The sequence below is a fragment of the Mus musculus genome, chromosome X (genome assembly GCF_000001635.26).
Source record: "Mus musculus strain C57BL/6J chromosome X, GRCm38.p6 C57BL/6J".
Classification (NCBI taxonomy): domain Eukaryota; kingdom Metazoa; phylum Chordata; class Mammalia; order Rodentia; family Muridae; genus Mus; species Mus musculus.
Genome location: NC_000086.7, coordinates 17,776,408 through 17,803,596, shown reverse-complemented (window position 1 = coordinate 17,803,596; position 27,189 = coordinate 17,776,408). Strand labels below are relative to the sequence as shown.

Below are 27,189 nucleotides of genomic sequence, written 5' to 3'. Positions count from 1 at the left end.
GAGTGCTTGGGACATTCCCCATGAGACAACCTTAATCCTGTTTGCTCTTAAATTTGTATTTTAAGCACATTGGTCTCTTTCACATAGGATCGTCTTTGGCAAGCTCAGTCATTCACCATGGCAGTTATTCATTGCTATGAAGAAATGCATTGAGTGCATATTGTGGCTTTGGTCTGAATAGGAAAAAAAAGTGTGCTATGAGGGCTGGCAGTCAAAGATGGGACACTGATGTCCTATGACTCTTATCAACCTAAAATAGGAGCATGTGCCAAAAAGCCATGTTTGTTCATAAGAAACACTAAAAGGTCATGCTTGTGCAAATAAACACAAGCAAGTTGTGTGTGTCCTCCGGGATGGCTAAGAGAGAGAATAGACACAGACCTAAGCCAGATGCAGCCACCAGCCACCATTATTCCTAGGTGGGACCATGGAGCATAAGTAAATCTTATGCCCCAGTCCAGCTAATTTTTAATAAATAAAAAGGGAGGAACTATGTGCCCTTCCTCCAGTCTTGAGTGGGCTAAATCAGACCTTGTTTTGCCACAGATGCCTAGCCCACCTAAGGTGGAGTCTCCCCACCTAGGTGAAGTCTGTTGTCCTGCCACAGACTTCCTGCAAGAAGCCACTACCTACTGAGCAGCTGAGCTTGTTTTCCAGAGGAGATCCTGACAAATTGGGGGGATGGGTTCCCCCCTTTAAATTCAGACTTAAGAATTAAACATTGGGCCTTGATCAGAAACTTTGTCTTGGTCTCATTCCTCTCTTATCCATCCTTCCCATCCATTCCCAGCTCTCTTTCCAGGTACCCACTTCTCTGTGGACGCTGGCAGTTAAATGTGACTGAGAAGAGGGGAGGAGAGCTGTAATCAGGATGTAAAGTGAATACAAAATAAAATTGAAATAAAAAAAAAAGAAAACAAAAACAAAATTTCCTATAGGGGGATCTTATGCAGGCATTATTCTCAACTGAGCTTCCCTGTTTTCAGATAACTAAAGCTTATGTCAAGTTGATATAAAAGTAGCCAGCATACTCCTTAACATAGACCTTCAAGGAGCCATGTGTTTGGGAATGTTGTAAACTCTTTAAGCCAGTTTACTAGCTGCAGGAAATGGGTCACTGATGATGGACCTTGAAGGTTATATCTACTGTGGTTCTGGCCTGGGTTCTCTGTTTCATGAACTGCTGAAAGCAAGTTGCATTGCAAATCTGGACAACCCCCCACCCCACCTCCACCCACCAACAATGTATTCAGATGCTTTAGCTGCTATGTATGCCTTTCTCTCTAAACTGGGCCCTGTCACTGTAAACTGTGAGCCAAAATAAATCCTTCTTCTCCTAAGTTCCTTCTATTAGTCACTGTGTCTTAGAAAGAAAGATAACTAATGTACAACTTTAATTTCCTCTTAAAGTTAAAATTGGTAGTAACACCTGGTAGTATTAAGTAGAGAAGTAATCAAAAGTTCTATTATAATAGAAAAAGGAGAGGATATCCAGATGACAATTTTAAAGCATTGATCATGTTTGCTCTTATCTTTAATATCCTCTATGTCAAAATCTAAAAATAACATGAGAGGACTACTTGGTCAGTTAAAAACACTTCTGGAGAACTTGAGTCCTTGTCCCTTCTTTGCTCAGGCTGAGTTGTTTCCATGGCAGCTTCTGCCTAAGCCTTGACTCTAGAGATCTTGCTCTAATGAAAGCCAAACTTGCTATGAGACAATGGCATTGATGGGCCTTTTGCCTCTTTTCTTCCTCTATTTTATGGTATCTATAAATAAGTACCCAGTTAGCATACTAATTGTGCTGATTGGTTTTTGTTAACTTGACACAGACTAGAGTCACCTGGGAAGAGGAAACCTCAACTGAGGAACTGACTCAGTCAGGTTGAACTGTGAGCTAACATTTTCTTCATTACCAATTGATATGGGAGGGCTAACCCAACTGTGAACAGAAGCACTACTGGGCAATGGTCCTGGATCATATAAGAAAACAAGCTTGGGGGATGGAGAGATGGCTCAGGGGTTAAGAGCACTGACTGCTCTTCCAGAGGTCCTGAGTTCATTTCTCAGCAACCAGATGGTGGCTCACAACAACCTGTAATAAGATTTGATTCCCTCTTCTGATGTGTCTGAAGACAGCTACATTGTACTCACATAAATAAAGTAAAAAAATAAATAAATCTTTTTTAAAAAAGAAAAGGAAAGGAAAGGAGAGGAGAGGAGAGGAGAGGAGAGGAGAGGAGAGGAGAGGAGAGGAGAGGAGAGGAGAGAAGAGAAGAGAAGAGAAGAGAAGAGAAGAGAAGAGAAGAGAAGAGAAGAGAAGAGAAGAGAAGAGAAGAGAAGAGAAGAGAAGAGAAGCTGATTAAGTCATGAAGAGCAAGCCAATCAATAAGAAGTTTCTGCATGGTCTCTGCCTCACTTTCTGCTTTGAGTTCTTGCCTTGGCTTCCTTCAATAATAGGCTGTAACCTGAAAGCCAAATAAATATTTTCTTCCCTCATGTTGCTTTTGGTTAGTGTTTTATCATACCAACAAGAGAAGCAAACTAGTACACTAATGAAACACAATATATCTGGGGAGATGTCAGGAAGGGTTAGTAGCTGGTTAGGCCTAGAATGGCCGCAATCTAGAAGTATCTGTTGTTCACTCTTCAGGCAAATAGTTACCAGTTTTTGGTGTTTTAAAACATTTGCAGAGGGACCAGAAATGTAGCTCAGTTGAGTACTTACTACTCTTCCAGAGGACCCACTTTGGGCAGCTTACAACTAACTGTCTATTATTTTAGCTCTGTCTGGAGATCTGACACCTATGAACTCTAAGAACTGGCATTCACATGCACATACCCACATGTACTCACACACACACATAATAAATAAAACAAATTTAAAACATCCACAGAAATTCTTGGACACTACATACACTGAAATAGAGTCTATTTTCTGACTTTTGATAACTTGCTTCTATCAAGCAGAATTTGGAAGCTACATTAATTAAATAATAACATTGGGTTGTAAAAGGGCAATGCAGCTTCTTCCAGGTTTTTTCTCTTGTGGCATGCCAGCTTTGGGATCTTGCAAATTTCATGGAAGAAGTCTGATTTCCTGAAGGCTGCCGTAGGGGAGAGGCTACAATAGAGCTAAAAAGACTTGCCCAAGTAGCTCTTCTCTGCCCAAGCTGTCCAAGTCTTCTCAGTTATATTAGTTATTTTTATGTTGCTGTATTAAAACATCATGACCAAAGGCATCTTAAAGAAGAAAGAGTTTATTGTGGCTTACAGTTCTAGAGGAATAAGAGTCCATGATGTTAAAGTATAGCAACAAAGGGCAAGAGTAAGAAGGTAATGGATCATATATTGAACTATGAGCATGAAATAGAGAGAGCAAACTGCAAGGAGGCAATGCCTTAAGCTCTTAAAGTCCTCCCCCAGTGACATACTTTCTCTATTAAGTAAATGCCATCTTCTTAAACATACCCTAGAATCATCTGAGAAAGGAATCTCAACTGAGGTATTTCCAAGTTAAGACTGGCCCATGGACATGCCTGTAAGAAACTGTCTTTTTAATTGATATAGGGGGGGCCCAGTCCACTCTGGATGGTTCATCCTTAAATAGTTGGTCCTGGGAGAGAGAAGGAAGCTAGCTAAGTATAAGTCTGCTAGCAGGTCAACCAATAGTATTCTTCAATGGTTTCTGCTTCAAGTTCCTTCTCTTATTTTCTTTTAATGATGAGCTATAACCTGTGAGCTGAAATAAACCCTCCCCTCCCCTAACTTTCTTCTGGTCAGGGAGTTTTATCACAGCAACAGAGATGAAGCTAGAATAAAGTGTAAATCCAAAGACCTAGATATGACATTGGAAATTATGACTCATAAAACCTGATGGTGTACTTGCCATTGGGCTCTACAGACCTGAGTAGTCCCAGAGAGTAACTAATTGGACAACTCTGCAGTTCCCCCAAACACTTGTCTTAGTTAGGGATTTACTGCTGTGAACAGACATCATGACAAAGGCAACTCTTAAAAGGACAACATTTAATTGGGGCTGACTTACAGGTTCAGAGGTTCTGTCTATTATCATCAAGGTGGGAACATAGCAGCAGACAGGCAGACATAGGGCTGGAGGAGCTGATGGAACAAGTTCCATCTTGTTCTAAGGGCAAACAGGAGAAGACTGTTCCCAGATGGCTCAGAAGTAGTTCTCATTGCCCATCCCCACAGTGATAGTGTCACTCCCTAATAGTGACTCCAGAGCATATTCATACCACTACACACTCAATCTGTGGGTCTACACTTTAAGACAACAAATTACAGGATGCCTACAAATTTGACAGTACTAGACCATATATATATATATATATATATATATATATATATATATATATATATAGTATTTTTCTATTTTCTATGCAGCATTGACACATAACACCAGAACTATCTTCTCATGTCTTTTGTTCATTTTTTGAGATTAAAAAATTATGTGTATGGGTATTTTGCATAAACATATGTATGTGTACTACATGAATATCTGGTGCTGTCAGAGATCAGAAGAGGACATCAGGTTCCTTTAAACTAGAGTTACAGATGGTTGTATGCCATTGTGTGGGTACTAGGAACTGAACATGGGTACTAGGAACTGAACATGGGTCCTTTGTAAAAACAAGAGCTGTTACCTATTAGGCTATCTCTAGTCCTGTTTTCTGATGTTTTATATTCTAGACCCTCCTCTCATGCTTTGGAGCCATTATTAAAGGGGAAAAAAAGATCTTTCCGTACAAGAAAACATTGCAACACCACGACAGTCAATCTAATATCTAAAATAGATAGTAAGTGGCTTGGAGCTAGATAGTGCATACTGCATGGACACACTAGAAAAATAGAACAAGGAAAAGACCTTGATGCATGGAGCAGTCCACCTTATCAGATTTTCCTTGTCTGAGTAATTCAAGCCAAATTCTCATCCTGACTCCTCATTCCTACCCTAAGGCGTTGAAAGTACTCTGTTCATGACTCATTTCAACTCAAGAGCTTGGAGAGCAGTGGTCTATGCATGGTTTCAGCCATTATTTCTGAATTAGTGAGGCATCTTAACTCTCTCCTATTTATGTACTTGTTTAATTAGTTATTTTAATTGTTTATGTATGACATTTATGCATACACATTTATGTGTGTAAGAAAACATGTATGTGTAGGTCCCAAAGGTTGACACCAGTGTCTTCCTTGATCATTCCTTAATTTATATATTGAAGCAGGATTTCTCACTCTATTCTAATGCTAGTTCAGCTATCCAGTTGCTAAGGGTATTCCCTGTTTCTGCTTCCCATGCATAGGTAGGCCACCAAGACCACCTTCCATTTACATGGATGCTAAGTATCTAAACTCTAGTCTTCATGCTTATGTGAGGCAAGTACATGACCCACTAAAAAAGTTAAACTCTAAAATCTTCCTTCTATCTATTATTGTTATATCCTTTTGATGAGAAGATAAGGATAAGGTTATATGGTAACAAGTTTACAAATGTAGAGATGAGCTCTAACAATTATAGATTGCTTATGTTATTTAAATAAGAATGGCCCCTGTAATCTCATATATTTGAATGTTTGGTTCCCAATTGATGAACTATTTAGAAAAGATGAGGAGGTGTGCCCTTACTGGAAGACGTATGTCACTGGGGGTGGGCTTTGAGGTTTCAAAAGCCCATGTGAGAGCCAGTTTCTTTCTCTGCCTTCTACCTGTGAGTCATAATATGAGCTCTAAGTTACTGCTCCAGCACTCTGCCTTTCTGCCTTCTGGCCACCACACTCTGCTCACCATGTGTTCTTGGATTAATCCTCTGAAACTGTAAACAACCCCCCCATTACACTTTCATTTCTAAGCTGCCTTTGTTGTGGTATCTGTCTGCTCACATCAGTAGAATAGTAACTAAGATAGCCATACACTATTTTAAATTATTGATGTGAACTAATTTATTTAGTCCTCCTAACTCACAGGTGGTAGGTACTAATATTATTCCTACTATAGAGATAAGCCAATTGGTGTTTAGAGATTTTAAGGCACTTGAAATAGAACTGGGAATGGTAACATACACCCATAATCTCAGTACTCAGGAAGCTAAGGTCGATGAATTTGAGACCAGCGTAGGTTGCATAGAAAGATTATAATCTTCAATGGATGTTTCCCTTAGTTTAAGGCTCTAGGAGAACTTCTAGGATAGTTTTGAATGTGAGAGCCTGTGGCGACCCTAGAAGTTTTAGTCAGCAACTCTAAAGTGCAAATAGCTGTACAGCTGGGGGCTGCAATGAAGATAGTCTTATGAAACTATTTCCACTGGTTAGCACAGTGCTAACTCTTCCAACATGATGTTCAAAGTCTTGTGAAGTTTTAGCCATTTGATGAAGTGTGTCCTTACCTTCAAATTTGGATAATCCTGTTTAGGAACCATGAGCCAAGACTACTGATGGATAGGATGTCTTTCGATAACATAGACAACAAATATCCTGGCATCTGACATTTTGAAGCATTTTAAAGCTGATTGGTATATCACAAGATGCCAATGAAGCAAGTACTATTATTGTCTTAATTTTCTAGATGAGGAAAACAAGAAATAGAGAAGACAAATGATTTCCTAGATCTAGCTGAGTTACAGACAAGATTTCTGGCTTCAGAGTCCAATGTCTGAGCTTTGCTTCTCACTGATTTTAGATATATCTGTCTATCCATCTATCAATATCTTTGTGCACATATTGATGGATTTGCTTTGCTAAACTTTATCTATTTAGGATTTGTATACTTGTATTTATTGCTATGATTTGCCTATACATTTCTTGTCCTGTACTCTCCTTATTTATTATTTATATCAATATTGTATTCGCTTCATAAAATGAGCTAAGTTTTCTCAAGCTCAAGTTATATTGTCTGATTTTATGTTCTTATTAAAATTTTGTGATATTTATTTCTCATATACATGCTAAAAATCCTCTTTTAGGATTATGTTTGGTACATTTTTATATTATACGTGTATTAGTTAGGGTTTTACTGCTGTGAACAGACACCATGACCAAGGCAAGTCTTATAAAAAACAACATTTAATTGGGGCTGGCTTACAGGTTCAGAGGTTCAGTCCATTATCATCAAGGTGGGAGCATGGCAGTATCCAGGCAGGTATGGCACAAGCAGAGCTGAGAGTTCTATGTCTTCATCCAAAGGCTGCTAGTGGAAGACTGACTTCTAGGCACCTAGTATGAGAGTATTAAGCCCACACCCACGGTGACACACCTACTCCTACCAGGTCACACCTATTCCAACAAGGCCACACCTCCAAATATGTGCAAGAATATACAACCATCACAATGCAAATATAAAGAAGAATATAAAGTAAACTCTAAAATTAAAGTAAAGCAAGTGAACCTAACTATCTACCAAATCCATAATACTATACACAGAAAAATGAGTTTATTTTGAGTGGCTTGGGTGATATAGTCTAATATACATGTATAGTGGAATGTTCTATAAAGATATAAAACATTGTGAAAATCATAAATTTTGTTTAATAACTTTATCATAAAAAGACTATGATGCTATTGTTTTGAAAAGGTTTTTATGTATTATAAAGTAAAGCAAACTGTATAGCTATGTGCAAACTGTTACAAAATAAGACTCCCTATTAAGAAAATCAGGATAATGGAGATAAATGAGAAGCTGAGGCTGGCTCTCTCTCCAAGCACACTTCTGTAATTGTTGGCACATTTTTTTGCCTCAAAGACCTTCGGGGCTCAGATTCAAAGAGAAAAAGTTAAAAAAAAAAGTTATTAAAAATGTTATAAAAAAGCACATGACTGAAAGCAACTTGCAAGTTATATAAATGAAAAAAATAAGCAAGAATGTTTTTGAAACTATCAGGATTTGAAATATCAAGTGCAAAGCTGATATTTTTAAATAATGTGTTTTATACTTAGAATATCTTGACTTTCCAATAATGTTAATACTGACCAGTTTAACTATCCAGCTAATTCAAACAGAATGCATATTTTTTTCATTAGATATTTTCTTTATTTACATTTCAAATGTTATCCCTTTTCCTAGTTTCCCCTCTGAAACAGTATAAACATGAAAAACTACTAAAAATAGAATTCCAGGGGTAATGGAGATGGCTCATTCAGTAAAGTACAGGACTTGTAAGTGAAAGGACCTGATTCTGAGCCCCAGAATCCAAGCTGCTATGCTGGTGCATACTTATGATCCCAATGCTTGGGATGAAGAGACAGATGCAGCTCACTGGCCAGCCAGCCTAGCCAAATCAGCATGTCCTGGTGACAGATAGACAGACAGACACTGTCTGGAAAAAAACAAACAGGTAGATGGTTTCTGAGGAATGACACTCACGTTTGACCCATGATTTCTACAGCCACACACATATATCCTCCACCAACATAATGAACACCACCCCTGCTTCAAACAGATAATTTCTAGATATCTAATCCAGAAGATGACAAAAAAAATCTGCTAATGCCTAGATAGTAATAATTTAGGCTTTTTAGGCCATAGTGTATTATTGCAATCATTTACCTCTAGTATCATTGCATAAAAGCAATGACAGACAAGACGTAAAACAATGAGTTTTTGTTAACCTTCTTACTGATTTAAACATTAAATGATGTTTGGTTTGTTTATTAAACAAACAAGCAAATTTACTGATTTAAACTTCAAGTAATGAGAATATTGATCAGTGTAAATGATTATAAAACACAAAAAAGTAAAAAATTATGAATTTATAATCACAATAAAAAGAAAAAAAGATAAAGGAAAAAACTACCTCTGAGGGTGACTTCTGCATCAAAAATTTCCCTGAACATTTATAATTATGAGAAAATTGCTTTCCTATACTCCAATTGAAGAGAAGAATTTTGTTATGTGGTTGTATCATATAAGTAGAAAATCATTCTATTAGGGTTGGGGATAGAGTTAGGTGTGGAGGAAGAGGGTGCCTCTGTGGGCCCATGCTGAGACATCCCTTCTCCCTGAGGGACCAGCCACAGGACGGTATAGTATAGAGTAGAGTTTATTCAGGACATGGAAAGGGAGGTTGAGAGGGTAGTAGAGACAGAGAGAGAGACAGAGAGAGAGAGAGAGAGAGAGAGAGAGAGAGAGAGAGAGAGAGAGAGAGGAAGAAGGAGGAGGAGGAGGAGGAGGAGGAGGAGGAGGAGGAGGAGGAGGAAAAGAGGCAGGCCATGAGCATGTAGAGAGAGAGGCAGGAGGGGGAGGGGGAGCAGGAGCAAGAGGACAGAGCAAATGCAAGAAGGCAATAGAGCAAGAGAGAGAGAAAGGAGGGGGCAAGCAGCCCTTTATAGTGTGTAGGGCACACCTGACTGATGCCAGGTAACTGTGGGGCAGAACCTAGACTAAATGCCAACACACAGCAACTCTTGTTGTTTTTTCTTGTCAAACACCTCAAATTTTACTCATTTTACAAAAGTACTAAGTGACACACAGCTACAGAAGAAGACAGAGCTTAGCTTATGCCCTTTAAAGTCAGAATGGTCACATGGAAAGTCAGTGTGGATTCTTATCTTTTACTATAAAATTTAAAGTCAAAATTTCCATTAAGAACTGAACTGTTTTCTTCTTTCTAGAGATGTGACACACATGCTTTCTGGTTGGTATCAGTCCACCAAACATAACAGATAACAAGAAAAACTGTGTCCTGCCCCTCCCCTCAGGTTGAGCTGGATCAAGGAAGCATCAAACTTAGCAGGAGGGATTGTATGAAAACAAGCAGCACAGTCCCTACCCTCTAATAGAAAACCAAGCTCACTGGCTTCCATGAAGGACTGCAGACAAGCATACAGAAGCATACCCAGCATGCTATTGTGATAGGACAGCAGACAAACATGCACAAACACACTTAGAATGCTGTCATGCCAGAGCTGCAGCCTATTTCTAGCACACACCCTGTTTGTACTGGTGCGCAGGAAGAAAGGTACCAAGTGAAAAGCAGATTTGCACTCTTAGCACTCACAACTAAAAAGCACAGTAGGCATGGCTTGAGCATTTTAGACCTCAAAGACCATCCACAGTGTCCACCACTTCCTCCAACAAGGCCATATCTTCTTCAATAGGGCCATTCCTCCTAATAGTGCTACTCCCTATGGGTGCTGGGGAACATTTTCTTTCAAACTACCATACCTGTTTTGTAAGACACAAAATAGAAAAAGTTTTAGCATGAAAGACACACACACACACACACACACACAGAGAGACAGAGAGAGAGAGAGAGAGAGAGATACACGAGACTATAATAACTAAATACCTTTCATATAATTTAAATAATTTTTTCTTTCTCCACATCCTCGCCAGCATCTGCTGTCATCTGAATTTTTTATCTTAGCCATTCTGACTGGTGTGAGGTGGAATCTCAGGGTTGTTTTGATTTGCACTTCCCTGATGATTAAGGATGTTGAACATTTTTTCAGGTGCTTCTCTGCCATTCAGTATTCCTCAGGTGAGAATTCTTTGTTCAGTTCTGAGCCCCATTTTTTAATGGGGTTATTTGATTTTATGGAGTCCACCTTCTTAAGTTCTTTATATATATTGGATATCCTTTCCCAATCTGTTGGTGGTCTTTTTGTCTTATTGACGGTGTCTTTTGCCTTGCAGAAGCTCTGCAATTTTATGAGGTCCTATTTATTGATTCTCGATCTTACAGCACAAGCCATTGCTGTTCTATTCAGGAATTTTTCCCCTGTACCCATATCTTCGAGGCTTTTCCCTATTTTCTCCTCTATAAGTTTCAGTGTCTCCGGTTTTATGTGGAGTTCCTTAATCCACTTAGATTTGACCTTAGTACAAGGAGATAGAAATGGATCAATTCGCATTCTTCTACATGATAACCACCAGTTGTGCCAGCGCCATTGGTTGAAAATGCTGTCTTTTTTCCACTGGATGGTTTTAGCTCCCTTGTCAAAGATCAAGTGACCATAGGCGTGTGGGTTCATCTCTGGGTCTTCAATTCTGTTCCATTGGTCTACTTGTCTGTCACTATACCAGTACCATGCAGTTTTTATCACAATTGCTCTGTAGTACAGCTTTAGGTCAAGCATGATGATTCCACCAGAGGTTCTTTTATCCTTGAGAAGAGTTTTTGCTATCCTCGGTTTTTTGTTATTCCAGATGAATCTGCCGATTGCCCTTTCTAATACACTCCTCCATTGTTGGTGGGATTGCAAGCTTGTACAACCCCTCTGGAAATCAGTCTGGCGGTTCCTCAGAAAATACTACCGGAGGATCCAGCAATACCTCTCCTGGGCATATATCCAGAAGATGTCCCAACCTTTAAGAAGGACACATGCTCCACTATGTTCATAGCAGCCTTATTTATAATAGCCAGAAGCTGGAAAGAACCCAGATGCCCCTCAACAGAGGAATGGATACAGAAATTGTGGTACATTTACACAATGGAGTACTACTCAGCTATTAAAAAGAATGAATTTATGAAATTCCTAAGCAAATGGGTGGACCTGGAGAGCATCATCCTGAGTGAGGTAACCCAATCACAAAGGAACTCACACAATATGTACTCACTGATAAGTGGATATTAGCCCAGAAACTTAGGATACCCAAGATATAAGATACAATTTGCTAAATAATTTTTTCAAAAAACATTAAAAAGTGTTGTGTAATGGAAGGGTTTTAAATATGGATAATACAGTAGGTTTTTTTATAAGGAAATTATAATTAGGCTTCTCAGATACAATAATAACATGATTACATAAGAAAATTTCTCATTGAGAGATGCATATCAAACTGCTCAGCATTTATTACAATAGTTTTCATTTTCAAATGTTTCAGCACACACAGACAGACAGATGAAATGAATGCAGCAAAAGTTGAACAATCCTCGAATCTAGTTGGTAGTCTATACGAATATTATAGTCTTTTTATTTTTACATATTTGCAAATTTCAAATGTAAAAGCAAGAAGAAAAGAATTTTCCACATAGGAGTAGATTTTGTACTCATATGTGCAGTTAGTCCAGTCATTCAGCAAACAAACCAACCTTTATTTGGTACTGGTGGTAGATGGAATTCGTAAAATGGGTCTCTGAAGTGTTTATATCCTCATCTTAGATCCTCTGACTGTGATATCGCTCCCCTAAATTATTTTATACTACTCAGATAAGCTTAAGATGGGGAAATTATTGCAATAATCCTAACCCAACCAAGAGAGTCTTTTTTAAATGGAAATTTATGATTGGTGGCAAAAGAGGAAGTCAAAGAGACCTAAGAACAAGAATGATTTGCTGAATTGATGCTTGATTATAAGATGAGAGAAAGTGAGTTATTAAAAGGGGAATATAAGTAGCCTATAGAAAGAGAAATTAACCTTTATTCCATAAAGGCAAACATCCATATGTAAGATCTTTCATACACAAATCCTAGCCTTTAATTTTTAAGTTTATGCATTACATTTGGCATGCCTGTGGAAGCCAGGAAGCTAGAAAATCTCCATAGTAGTGGAAAGAAACCTTAGTTGGGTGGAAAGGGTGTGTGTTGTAGAAAGCATGTGATCTGAAAGCAAAGAGAGGATACTAGAAATGGAAAGGTTTAATCAGTGTTAGGAAGAAGGAGATGATGACAGAGAAAGGGTAACTTAAACCAGAAAGGGTAACTTAAACCAAGACACAAAAATTGACATGGAAACCTACTATTTTGTAACTTATTAACAATATAGTAAATACAAGCTTAAATGAAAGTACCCAGAGCTATTAAATAAAACTCCCAGTGTCAGGTATAAGATACTTTCCTATGAGTAGAAGGTCTCCGGAAAAAAAAAAAAAAAAAAAAAAAAAAAACCAGAACAATATTAGCTATTGCCAATGATCTTGGTTGATCTTTGGAACTAGATGGTAAGACTGTGTCATTGACAACATGACATACTTTAGCTTCAGGGCATAAATAAATCAAGCTGGAATTGAGCTGGAAGCTTCTTTTTGCTAGGAGGTGATAAGCAGGCTTCTGGTGAGAAAAAGTAAATAGTCCTTACCCAATGTGAATCTTGAAAGCTACAATACTGACCTTCCATGCAAGATGTGCCCACTGGGTAATAGTGACATTACTTTTATGGGAATAAACAATTGCTTACTTGTAACCTTCCCTCAGCCTGAAGCTGGCTGAGCCAGAACTTGACCTTGGTACCACTGAGGAGATTACCTAGGGTGGAGCCTTCCTCCCTAGATCACTCTATTGTTCAGCCACTGTTGCTGTTCCCCTTCAAGATACTGCTACCTGCTGAGAGGCCCCAGAGCTATTCCAGAGACTACTGCTACCTGCTGAGAGGCCCCGGAGCTATTCCAGAGACTATGCCCTATCCTGCACATCATCACCTGCAGCTGGTTCCAGGCTCCAAGGATGAATTGGTGGGAATGGGCCTCCCCCGCTTTATAAGCGCAGTCACCATTTGAACCTTGATCAGAATATTGTCTTGGCTCCATTTCTCTCTCGTTCACCTAATTTTCCTTTCTTTCAGCACCAGTCTGCCACTCAGGTGTAGCCCGTCCATGTGAGCTGCTGGACGGCTCACAACAATTTGGCGCCTGGACTGGGACCTGAAGAAGTTCAGTAAGACGCTGAAGGAACACTGTTTTGTGTGGAGCTCCACGGGAAGAAAAAAAAAGGATCATATTGGACACCTAAGCAACAGGTACACATTCTAGCACTAATTTAAAACTTCATTTTTTTTAAAGGGTGTGGAAAGATACAGCCTAAGTTTGGATTCGGTGCTAACGGGGCACTGGATCCAGTCGGGTCTGCAGTGGAATTATGGGAACTAGGAACTGATCAGGTGGTTGTCCGCAGCTTTTAATCAGAACCTGGGAGAAAATTGGAAAAGCCTTGAAAATCACTCAGGCAGATAATTTCACCCTTTGCCTCTGGGCACTCTTAAAAGATACTATTGAAAAGGTGATCTCCCAGGGGTTAGATAGTACCCAGGCAGAGCTTGATGAATCTCAGGAAGAGTGCCTTTCAGAGAGGGTCTTCTCAGAAAAGGGTCCTTTCAACTCTAAATTTGATAGATATAGAGACTCTGATGATGAGCTAATTTTAGACAAAGAAGATCACTCAGAAAGAGAAGCTGCCAAATATTCTGAGGAGGATTGGCCTCCTTGAAAGTCCCCCCACTCCACCTATAGCCTCCACCGTGGGAGATGCTACTCATAGGGACATGCAACTAAGCAAATTAGAGTTTGAAGTTAGGCTGCAGAAATTGACTAATGAGCTTTGGGAGCTAAAAAGGATGTCAGATACAGGAAGGAGTAACTCTTCTGAAATGTACTAAGTGCCACTGGGAAGAGCTGTGAGTCAAGCTTGTGGGAAAGAACAGAATACATCTGATGTGCTAGCCTTTCCTGTCGTCGAAGTAATTGACCAGCAAGATACTAGAGTCAGACATTACCAGACTTTGGATTTCAAGTTGATAAAGGAATTAAAAACAGCTGTTGTGCAATATGGTCCTTCAGCCCCTTTCACACAAGCATTACTGAATACGGTCATGGAATCACACTTAACCTCCCTAGATTGGAAGACTATATAAGGCTACCCTGTCGGGGGGAGATTTCTTACTGAGGGATTCTGAATGGCTAGACACCAGTAAGAAAGCTGCCGCTTTAAATGCTCAGAACTGTAATCCAGACTGGGATAGTAACATGCTTCTGGGAGAAGGTCCGTATGAGGGCTAGGCTAATCAGATTGTTTTCCCCGTTGGAGTGTATACACAGATCGAGGCAGCTGCCCAAAGTGCTTGGGGACAGTTACCGGTTAGAGAGGATGTTGGTGGGAGTTTAGCCAGCATTCGGCAGAATCCTGATAAGCCTTACCAGAACTTTGTGGATAGGCTATTAAGAGCTAGTAGAATCCTTGGAAAATCTGACACGGGAAGTCCTTTTGTGTTGCGGCCGCCAGCAGCTCGCAACGTGAACGGTTCGACTGAGAAGGCCGCTCGAGCTGTAAGAGAGGAATCTAGACGGGGCAAAAGAAGAAACGGAGCTAAGACAAATTCATACTGATCAAAGCTCAAATTTTATTGTTGCGACACTAGTTATGAAGGAAGGGGGAGGGGACCCGATTCCCGCCGAATAATCTCGGGTCCAGTAGAAAGGTGCACGTGTGTGGCTCCTCAGGTTCCAGCAGTGGGCGTGGCAGAACGAATGAGCAGGAAGCTCCACCCCGAGCAAGCAGGTTTCAGGCTGGGGGAGGGGAGACTACATCTCCTCCCTATTATTAACAAAATAAAAAAAAAAGAAAAGGCTGGCCTGAGGGGGAAAAATTATCTATGCTCAAATAGTTCTGCCTGGAATCTAGGGCTAAAGAAAAAACTTGCTTCACTAGGATTCTTTAACCTTTCTTATGGTAAACTGTATCTGGCTTAAGACTGTCCTTTCTAGTAAACAACTAACTGAAAGGCCCGGGGCTGCAGGCTCTGACTTTAAGATGCTAATTAGTACTTGGTAGGTAACTTTCTAGTTGATCTCCGCATTTTTGGATGATAGGTGGGAAACAGGGAGAAGGAGTGACCGGCTCTTGTAGTACAAGGCCAATTGGCTTTTTTATTTGGGTGGGAGGCAGTGAAGGGCTTGACCTTTCAATAGTACGTCTCCAATCTCTCTCCCCCCTATTAATTAAGTTAAATAAGGCAACGCTTAACTGAGGTGATCAAATGATTTTCTCATCCGTAGATGAGTGGGCTTTTAACCTTGGCTTGGGTGGACATGGACCCGATTCCTCCCGTGGGTAAAACCCACACATGTGGCTCTCGGTACCTTTTGGGGAGGCGAGGTAGAGCCGGAAAATATTTTTTATTTTTAACCAAAATATGATACCAACCTCTTTTAAACCGGGTTTATCTCACAGGAAACTCAGAAACGGTCAAGCCGGACCTTCCCTTGCAGTACTTCTGCACCAAGCGGTGCCCATACTGAATTTGTACAATCACAAACCAGTATGCACAGTTCTGAGTGCTGTGCAGCTCCTAAAGGAGAATTATCAACCTCAGAATTAGCAAAGCCTAAGCAAGAATTATGTCGTTAATAACACCACGATTTATGGGTAAAATAGGAGCTGGAAGTCGTTTCTCCTCATCCCTGTTTTTTCCACAGCCTATTGAGCTAAGGACACCTTGCAGTAACAGCAAGGGTGAAAAGCCAGAGGTCAGCTAAGGGGCTAAGCCTGTCTATCAAAATAAAAACCAATCTTTATTAATATAGAAAAATCTACTCTTCTAGCCCTCTAGGTAAACCTAAATTTTTAACTCAGACTGAAAGCCACATGCTGGAAATGTCCTGAGTCTGGGGATAACAGCTGCCACCTGTGTGCTCTAGGGGGGCGGGGATGCACATCCGCTGGTCCGCTTCGAGAGTGTTGATTTACCTGCTTGAAAGACAAAATCTTGAAAGACAGTGAGAAAGTAGGAAAGCAGAACTTCTTTCAGGGAAGTCTAGGTACTTTATTCAAATGCAAATTGTAAAGCTGAGGCTAGTCTCCGGCCTCCTTTCGGGAGCTGGCTCAGAGAGTAGCTGGAGAACAGCTTTGAGAGCTGTTGCTCTCAGCTGAATTTTAAGCACAAAAGGAATTTTAGTCTTTAGAATGATACTTACCAGAAGAGTCAGAATCTGTGTTCATCTGACGAATTAATCTCTCTGGCAGCCACCGCGCTCCATCTTCATCTCGTGAAAAAACACAAACTGAGCCCCTACCCCAAATTAGAACTGGATCTGGACCCTTCCATTCATTAGTCAGGGGGTCCTTCCATTTTACCAATGCATAAGAATTAGAAGTAACTGGATGCCAGTGGCGATCCACTGCAGACTGGCCCTTGATATCGGTGTGCAAGAAATTTAGGACAAATAAGGTGAAGGCAAGGTGGGCCTTTGGTGACCTTGGGGGATATAGCTGCCCCTCTTTTGTCTTAAAAAGCCAATTCTTTAAGGTGTGATGAGCACGTTCAACTATTCCTTGTCCCATGGGGTTGTAAGGAATTCCAGTTTTATGTTTAATACCGAATTCTTTACAGAATGAAATAAAGTTTTTACTGGAATAAGATGGCCCATTGTCTGTCTTAATAAGTTTAGGCAATCCCATGGCATTAAATGCTTGTAGGCAATGATCAATTACGTTTTTTGAAGCTTCTCCTGTATGCAGAGAAGCAAAAAGAAATCCTGAACAAGTATCAATGCAAACATGTATATATTTTAGTTTTCCAAATTCTGCATAATGGGTTATATCCATTTGCCAAATATGATTAGGCATAAGGCCTCTAGGATTAACTCCTAGATGCGGCACTGGAGATAAAGTAATACATTTAGGACATTGTTTTACGATCATTCTCGCTTGCCCCTTTGTGATCTTATGTCGGAGCCTTAGGGTATGGCTAGAAAGATGAAACCTTTCGTGATCACGTTGGGCCAAAGCAACCCGATCTGAAACTAAGGCTTCTCCTATTAGAGCTCTGTCAATGCGATCATTACCCTCTGCCAGAGGTCCAGGAAGACCAGAGTGAGACCGTATGTGGCCAATATAAAACGGATTTTTCCGGGCGAGAATGATGTTTTGTAATTCTGAAAATAAAGATCCTGACGGCGTATTGAAGTTAAACGTACCACAGGTTTCCAATAAGGGTACTGACTGAGCAACATATAAACTGTCAGTAAAAATATTAAAAGCCTCATGTACAGACTGAAAAACCTTCAGTACTGCTGTTAATTCGGCGAGCTGAGCCGAGAGACCAGGAGTCTCTATGATAACCTGTTGATTACTAATAAGATATCCAGCTCGCCCTTTAGAGGAGCCATCAGTAAAAATCAATAGAGCATTATTTAAAGGCTGTAAGGAAGTCATCTTAGGAAATATCATATCATGCACATTTAAGAATTTTATCAACCTATCTTGGGGGTAGTGGCTATCTAGAGTTCCTTCAAACCCTAATTGTGGAAGCAACCAATCTGTACTATGCTGTTTCAGCCAAGTGTCCTGACTCACGCTGTAAGGCTGGACAATGATATCTGGCTCCTTTCCAAAATAAGTCAATGCCTGCCTTCTTCCAGTGATAATCATCTGAGCCACTGCTTCGTGATATGGCAAGATATTACGTTTGGGAGAAATCCGCGAATGTATCCACATTATAGGAAATTTTTGCCATAGCAATCCCGTAGGCACATGAGTCGTATTAAAAATTAACAGGTGCAGCGGCAGGGAGTAATCTATGTAATTGACAAACTGTTCTTCAATAGCCTTTTCCACTAGCTGTAAGGCCAGTAATCCTTCTGAGGTTAGGGATCTAGGGGAAGTGGGATCAGAACTCCCTTTAAGAATATCAAATAAAGGTTTCAACTCCCCTGTAGTAAGCTTTAGATAGGGGCGAAGCCAATTTATATCACCTAACAATTTTTGAAAATCATTTAAGGTCCTTAAGTTATCTCTACGAATAACAATTTTCTGGGGAAAAACAGCTTGATCAGTGAGTCTAAAACCCAAATAATTATAAGGATCCTGAGTTTGTATCTTTTCAGAAGCAATTTGTAATCCCTTATCAGCCAGGGCCTTTTGTAAGTCTCCATAACACAAAAGCAAATCTTGGGGGTCCTTTCCCGCCATCAAGACATCATCTGTGAAATGAATGATGTAAATATTTGGCCATTGTTGTCTAACAGGCTGAATTGCCTTTGCCACAAACCTTTGACATAAGGTGGGACTATTAGCCATGCCCTGCGGGAGAACTGTCCATTGATATCTTTTCATGGGTTCCTTGAAATTTACAGAAGGAACACTAAAAGCAAATCTCTCACAATCCTTTGGATGCAAAGGGATGGTAAAGAAACAATCTTTCAAATCTATAACAATCTTATAATATCCCTTAGGAATGGCTACTGGGGAGGGAAGCCCCGGTTGTAAAGTTCCCATAAGTACCATGGTTTCATTAACCTTTCTTAAATCTTGCAACAGTCTCCATTTTCCCGATTTCTTCCTGATAATGAAAATGGGTGTATTCCAGGGAGAGTGAGACTCCACCAAATGTCCTGCTTCTAACTGCTCCTGCACTAGCAAAGAAGCGGCCTCTATTTTCTCTTTAGGTAAAGACCACTGATCTACCCATACCGGAATATCATTACGCCATTGAATTTTTTCGGCGTGGGATGCAGGCAAGACAGTGGCCGCTACTGAAAATACTTTAAACCTCTCACGTTAGAGTGGGGTTTAAGATCCTCAAAAGTCTTAATTTTCTGTCCCTTCTTTATTAGTCCACGATCAGGCAGGGGTCCCTGCCTGAACGTCTGTTCAGTCACCATCTCCTTAGAACTGCACAGGATAACGCCCATCTGTGACAACAGATCTCTTCCCCACAGGGTTACAGGCAAATTTGGCATAACATACGGCTGAATATTTCCTGATTTTCCATCCTCATCTCTCCAGGTTAGCAATTTGGAACTACGTTTTGGGTTACTGGCATAACCAATTCCTTGAAGGTGAGTCAAGGAAACAGACAGGGGCCAGTTTGAGGGCCAGTCCTGCCCTCTAATTATCGTTACATTGGCCCCGGTATCTATTAATCCTTCAAAGCTTTTTCCATCAAGAATCAATTTAAGGTTAGGTCTCTGATTAGTGATAGATTTCACCCAATTTACGCCAAGGGAGTCAAAGTTATTCTGTCCTTCTTCATTTTCAAAGAATTTAGATAGTGACCAGCGCAAAGGGATCAAAGTAAGTTGAGCAATTTTCTGATTAGCGGGTATAGTTATAGCACCACGAGGGCAAGCGGCTATGATTTTAATTTCTCCCTCATAATCATTACTTATAACACCTGGATAAATCTGCAGGCCTTCTACAATAGAACTGCTTCGTCCTAAGAGAAAACCACAGGTTCCTACAGGTAGTGGTCCAAAGACTCCGGTAGGCAGAGTTTGGACTCCCACTTCTGGGATTAATGCTGCATGGACAGTGGAACAGAGGTCCAGTCTTGCATTTCCTGGGTTTGACCTGACAAGCTCAAGAACTGATCTTGTTGGCTGGGCAGCAGATTTATAGCCCCATAAGCTGTCTTCTTTGAGTAACTTGGGGCCTGGGGCTGACCCCTTTCCTCGTTTCCCGGCACCGGGCGGCTCAAAACCCTCGTTTTATGCTTACAATCTTTTGCCCAGTGGCGGCCCTTCCCACACCGGGGACATATTCCTGGGGCACGGCCTGTTTGTCTAACCTCGGCACCCTTGTTCTGAGGACAATCAATTCTAAAATGATCTAAACTTCCACACTTAAAGCATACATTTTTCCCTCGTTTCCTTGAGAACATTGCCTGCGCGTGGGTTCCCTGCAAGGTCTCGCAGGAAGGCCCGATGTCTGTGCAAAGGCGGACATATCCCGCCAAATCTGTCGTTCCCTTATGCGGTTGAATCGCAGCTCGGCAAATTGCATTAGCATTCTCATAAGCCAATTGCATAACGAAAGGACTTCCCGTGTCCGGATTTCCAAGGATTCTACTAGCTGAAATCAATAGCCTGTCCACAAAATCCTGATATGGTTCATCAGAACTCTGCCGAATGCTAGCTAAACTTCCACCAATCTCTCCTTTGACAGGCAACCTTCCCCAAGCACGGCGTGCGGCCGTCGCAATTTGCGCGTACACTGCAACGGGAAAATCAATCTGGTTTGTCTGTCCCTCATAAGGGCCCTCTCCTAAAAGCATGTTGCTATCCCAGTCTGAATTACCAGCCTGAGCGTTAGAAGCAGCAGTTTTCTTACTGGCGTCTCGCCATTCAGAATCCCAAAGCAAAAAATCTCCTCCTGACAGGGTAGCCTTAGAAAGAGTCCTCCAATCTAAAGGGGTTAAGTGTGACTCCACAACTGTGTCCAGTAATGCTTGAGTGAATGGGGCTGAAGGGCCATATTGCACAACAGCCGCCTTTAACTCTTTTATCAACTTGAAATCTAAGGTCTGGTAATGTCTGCCCCTAGTATCTTGCTGATCAACTACCTCGACCACAGGAAAGGCTAGCGTATTAGACATATTCTGTCCTTTCCCACGAGCCTGACTCACAACCTTTTCTAGCGGCACCTGGTGAACTACAGAAGAGTTACTCTTCTCCGCTTCTGACATCTTTTTTAGTTCCCGAAGCTCATTAGTCAGCCTCTGAAGCTTAATCTCAAACTCTAACTCGCTTAGTCGTGTGTCCCTATGAGTGGCACCTCCCGAAGTGGGGACTACAGGTGGAGCGGGAGATTCACAAGAGGACCAATTCTCATTAAGGTAATGGGCAGCTCCTCTATCTGAGTGATTTTTGTTAAAAATCAGTTTTTCATCCGAGTTTCCACATTTATCAATTTTTGAGTTAAGAAGATCTTTTTCTGAGGAGGCCCTCTCTGACAGGCACTCCTCCTGAGATACCACAAGCTCCGCCTGGGGGCAACTTAGCCCTGGGGAAGTGGCATCTTTTATTGCATCATTTACGAGCGCCCAGAGGCCTAGGGTAAAATTATCTGCCTGAGTGATTTTTAAGGCCTCACCAACTTTCTCCCAGGTTCCACAATCTAGTGTTTCTTCTTCCTTGAACCATGGGCAACAGCTATCTATCTTACTTAAAAATTTTTTTACTAATTGTACTTCAAGCCTTACTCCTCTGGCCTGAAACAACTCCTGAAAACTATGGGCAACCGCCTGATCCATGACTTTAAACCCTTTCTTCTTCCACCTAAGCAGCTTCCTAAAAAGCTGCGGCTAACCTGCCTGTTTCCGTTTCTAGTTCCGATTAACACGCTGCTGACCCAAGCAGAACCAGCGTTGGGTTAGCACTGATTCAAGCTTAATTCGTATCCTACCGCATCCTCAGCAACACTTTACAAAACTGAAATTTTAAGCTAGCGCTAGCATGTGTACCTGTCCGTTGCTCCGATGTCCGATACGAAGATCCTTTCCTGTGGAGCTCCAATGCAGCGTTCCTCTTAGCATCTCTCTGCCATTCTTCAGGTCCCAGTTCTGGCGCCAAAATGTTGCGGCCGCCAGCAGCTCGCAATGTGAACGGTTCGACTGAGAAGGCCGCTCGAGCTGTAAGAGAGGAATCTAGACGGGGCAAAAGAAGAAACGGAGCTAAGACAAATTCATACTGATCAAAGCTCAAATTTTATTGTTGCGACACTAGTTATGAAGGAAGGGGGAGGGGACCCGATTCCCGCCGAATAATCTCGGGTCCAGTAGAAAGGTGCACGTGTGTGGCTCCTCAGGTTCCAGCAGTGGGCGTGGCAGAACGAATGAGCAGGAAGCTCCACCCCGAGCAAGCAGGTTTCAGGCTGGGGGAGGGGAGACTACACTTTTGTTATGCAATTGGTTTATGAGAACGCTAATGCAATGTGTCACGCCGCTATCCAGCCGCACAAAGGACAAACAGATTTAGCGGGATATGTCCGTCTTTGTGCAGAAAATGGGCCAGCGTATAATCAGGGTTTGGCTTTCGGCACCACTTTTCAAGGAACCGCCATACAAGCAATGTTCTCTCGGAAATGAGGGAATAATGCATGTTTTAAGTGTGGAAGTTTGGGTCATTTTAAAAGTGTCCTAAGAACAAAGGTGCTGAGTGGGTAAGCAGGCTGTGCCCCAGGAATTTGTCCTCGGTGCAGAAAGGGCAACCATTGGGCTAAGGTGTGCAAATCCAAGCCAGGCACACTGGGCCGTCCATTGCCGGGAAACGAGAGGAGGAGCCAGCCCCAGGCCCCAACTTACTCACAGAAAACAGGTTATGGGGCTATAAACCTGCTGCCCAGCCAAAGAGATCAGTTTTTGAACTTGTCAGGGCAAAATCAGAAGGTGCAGAATTGGACCTCTGTTCCACCACCCATACAGTATTAACCCCAGAAATGGGAGTCCAAACTCTGCCTACTGGAGGACCTACCGGTAGAAACTTGTGGATTTCTTTTAGGACCAAGCAGTTCTATTGTAAAAGGCCTTCAGATGTATCCAGGTGTTATAAATAATGACAATGAGGGAGAAATTAAAATCATAGCTGCTTCCCCTCATGGTGTTATAACTGTACCCGCTAATCAAAGAATTGCTCAACTTGTTTTAATTCCTCTACATCCACCACCATCCAGATTTGTTAAGAATGAGAGGACAAGGTGGTTTTGACTCCTCTGGTGTGAATTGGGTTCAATCTATTACTAATCAGAGACCTAACCTTAAATTGGCATTTGATGGGAAAAGCTTTGAAGGATTGATAGATACTGGAGCTGATGTAACAATTATTAGAGGACAGGATTGGCCCTCAACTTGGCCTTTGACTGATATGCTTACTCACTTTCAAGGAATTGGTTATGCTGGTAACCCAAAACGAAGCTCCAAATTGCTAACCTGGAGAGATGGGAAAGGCAAATCAGGACAAATTCAGCCATATGTTATGTCAAATTTGCCTGTAACTCTATGGGGAAGAGATCTCTTATCACAGATGGGCGTTATAAGGTACAGTCCTAATGAGATGGTGACTAAGCAGATGCTCAGAGAGGGACTTTTGCCTGTTAATGGACTAAAAAAGAAGGGACAAGGAATTAAGACTTTTGAAGATCCTAAACCTCATTCTAACACAAGAGGTTTGGAGTATTTTCGGTAATGGCCACTATCTTGCCTGCATCCCACGCCAATAAAATTCAATGGCTTAATGATATTCTGGTATGGGTGGATCAGTGGTCTTTACCTAAAGAAAAAATAGAAGCTGCTTCTTCGCTAGTGCAGGAGCCACTAGAGGCAGGACATTTAGTAGAATCTCAGTCCCCTTGGAATACACCAATTTTCATTATCAAGAAAAAAATCTGGTAAATGGAGATTGTTACAAGATTTAAGAAAAGTTAATGAGACCATGGTATCTATGGGACCTTTACAACCTGGGCTTCCGTCCCCAGTAGCCATTCCTAAAGGATATTATAAAATTGTGGTAGATCTGAAGGATTGTTTCTTTACTATTCCTTTGCATCCAAAGGATTGTGAAAGATTTGCTCTTAGTGTTCCTTCTATAAATTTTAAGGAACCTATGAAGAGATATCAATGGACCATTCTTCCACAGGGCATGGCTAATAGTCCTACCTTATGCCAAAAGTTTGTGGCACAAGCCATTCAGCCTGTGAAACAATGGCCTATGATTTACATCATTCATTTCACAAATGATGTTTTGATGACAGGAAAAGACCGCCAGGATTTCCTTTTGTGTTATAGAGATTTACAAAAAGCTTTAGGTGAGAAAGGATTACAGATAGCTCCTGAAAAGATACAAGCTCAGGATCCTTATAATTATTTGGGATTTAGACTTACTAATCAAGCTGTTTTTCCCCAGAAGATAGTTATTCGCAGAGACAACTTAAGGACTTTGAATGATTTTCAAAAATTGTTAGCTGATATTAATTGGCTTCGCCCCTATTTAAAGCTTACTACAGGGGAGTTGAAACCTTTATTTGATATTTTTAAAGGGAGTTCTGATCCAACATCCCCTAGATTCTTAACATCAGAAGGATTGCTGGCCTTACAACAAGTAGAAAAAGCTATTGAAGAGCAATTTGTCACTTATATAGTTTACTCTTTGCCTTTACATCTGTTAATTTTTAATATGATTCATGTACCTACAGGATTGTTATGGCAAAAGTCTCCTCTAATGTAGATACATTCAAGAATTTCTCCTAAACATAATATCTTGCCATATTAAAAAGCAGTAGCTCAGATGATTATCCTTTGGAGGAAGCAGGCACTAACTTATTTTGGCAAAGAGCCAGATATTATTGTTCAGCCTTACAGTGTAAGTCAAGACACTTGGCTGAAACAGCACAGTACAGATTGGTTGCTTGTTTAAATAGGGCTTAACGGAACTATAGACAGCCACTACCCTCCAGATAAGTTGATAAAATTTTTGAATGTGCCTGAGGTGATATTTCCTAATATGACCTCTTTACAACCCTTATACAATGCATTTCTGGTGTTTACTGATGGCTCCTCTAAAGGGGAGCTGGATTTCTTATAAATAATCAACAGGTAATCATAAAGACTCCTGGCCTCTCAGCTGAATTAGCAGAATTAACAGCAGTACTGAATGTCTTTCAGTCTGTGCATGAGGCTTTTAATATTTTTACTGATAGTTTATATGTTGCACAATTGCTACCCTTATTGGAGACCTGTGGCCCGTTTAACTTTAATACACCAGCAGGATCCCTGTTTTCACAATTGCAAAATATCATTCTTGGCCGAAAACACCCGTTCTATATTGGCCACATATGATCTCATTCTGGTCTTCCTGGACCTTTAGCTGAAGGCACTGATTGCATCGACAGAGCTCTAATAGGAGAAGCTTAATTTCAGATCCTGTTGCTTTGGCCAAATGTGATCATGAAAAATTTCATCTCTCTAGCCATACCTTAAGGCTCCGACATAAGATCACTAAGGAGCAGGCAAGAATGATTGTAAAACAATGTCCTAAATTTATTACATTATCTCTAGTGCCATATTTAGGAGTTAATCTTAAGGTCTTATGCCTAATCATATTTAGCAAATGGGTGGAACTCATTATGCAGAATTTGGAAAATTAAAATATATACATGTTTGTATTGATACTTGTTCAGGATTTCTTTTTGCTTCTCTGCATACTGGAGAAGCCTCCAAAAATGTAATTGATCATTGCCTACAAGCCTTTAATGCCATGGGATTGCCTCAACTTATTAAGACAGATAACAGGCCATCCTATTCTAGCAAAAAATTTACTTCATTTTGTAAAGAATTTGGCATCAAACATAAAACTGGAATTCCTTATAACCCTATGGGACAAGGAATAGTTGAACATGCTCATCACACTTTTAAAAATTGGCTTTTAAAAACAAAACAAGGGCAGTTATATCCCCCAAGGTCACCCAAGGCACATCTTGCTTTTGCTTTATTTGTTCTAAATTTTTTTTTTTTTTGCAAACTGATGTTAAAGGTCAATCTGCAGCGGATCAGATCACCACTGGCATCTAGTTACTTCTAGTTCTTGTGCCATCGTAAAGTGGTGGGACCCATTAACTAATGAATGGAAGGGTCCAGACCCTGTCCTAATCTGGGGAAGGGGCTCTGTGTTTTTTCACAAAAAGAAGATGGAGCGCAATGGCTGCCTGAGAGATTAGTTCATCAACTGGACACAGATCCTGAATCTTCTAATAAGTATGACTCTAACCTTGATTATGGTTAAAAATCCTCTTTAGCTGAAAAGTTAAATTGGAGCACAGCCTCTGCTCCCAGGGAAGCTGCAGCCTTTCTGCAATTCTCAATGCCACCTCCCCCACACCGGGAGTTCTAAGTCTAAGCTTGATCGTTGCTAATTTGCAACTGAATGGAGTACCTGGACTTCTCCAAAGAAGCATTTATACTGTTGTTTTTCACTGTCCCATCCTTGTTTCTCATGCAGGTCAGCCACACCATCCAGCCTGACTGCAGCAGGTGTACAGTCTCGCCTCCAACAGTGCAGGTGGCAGTTATTAATCTTCATCAAGAAGCATTCTAAGTACATATTGTGGCTTTGGTCTGAATTGGGAATAAGGTGTGCTAATGAGGGCAGGACAGTCAATGATGGGCACCCAGATCTCGGAACCATAACAATCTAAGACAGAGGTACATGCCAAAAGGCCATGGCTGTTGATAACACACCACAGAGCCATGTTTGTGTGAAATATAACACAAACTAGCTGCATGTAGCCTCCAAGATGGAATTGGATGGTTCGGAAAGATCTAAGATCTCCTAAGACAGCTGCGGCTGCCAGCCACCATAATTCTCAGGCAGGACTATGGAGCATAAATAAATTTTGTGCCTCATTCCAGTTTTTTTTAATATTAATAACAGGGAGGAAATTGTAACCTTCCCTCAGCCTGAAGCTGGCTGAGCCAGAACTTGACCTTGGTGCCACTAAGGAGATTACCTAGGGTGGAGCCTTCCTCCCTAGATCACTCTATTGTTCAGCCACTGTTGCTGTTCCTCTTCAAGATACTGCTACCTGCTGAGAGGCCCCGGAGCTATTCCAGAGACTATGCCCTATCCTGCACATCATCACCTGCAGCTTGTTCCAGGCTCCAAGGATGAATTGGCGGGAATGGGCCTCCCCCCTTTTTATAAGTGCAGTCGCCATTAAACATTTGAGCCTTGATCAGAATATTGTCTTGGCAACA

General features: G+C 41.0%; 1 long non-coding RNA gene across 3 annotated transcripts in view; it reads left to right on the top strand.

The window, feature by feature from the left end:
* The window catches only part of Gm39498, a 32,350-nt gene extending 5,507 nt beyond the window's left edge, over positions 1-26,843 (top strand). For 2 of the 3 annotated variants that reach the window (XR_878074.2, XR_878075.1), the window contains exons 2-3: positions 13,516-13,689; positions 26,435-26,843. This is a non-coding gene — a long non-coding RNA (predicted gene, 39498). Of the gene's footprint in view, positions 1-13,368; positions 13,406-13,515; positions 13,690-26,434 lie in introns of those variants that run through there. The other variant, XR_878073.1, reaches the window with a different exon arrangement.
* Positions 26,844-27,189: the final 346 nt, after the last annotated feature.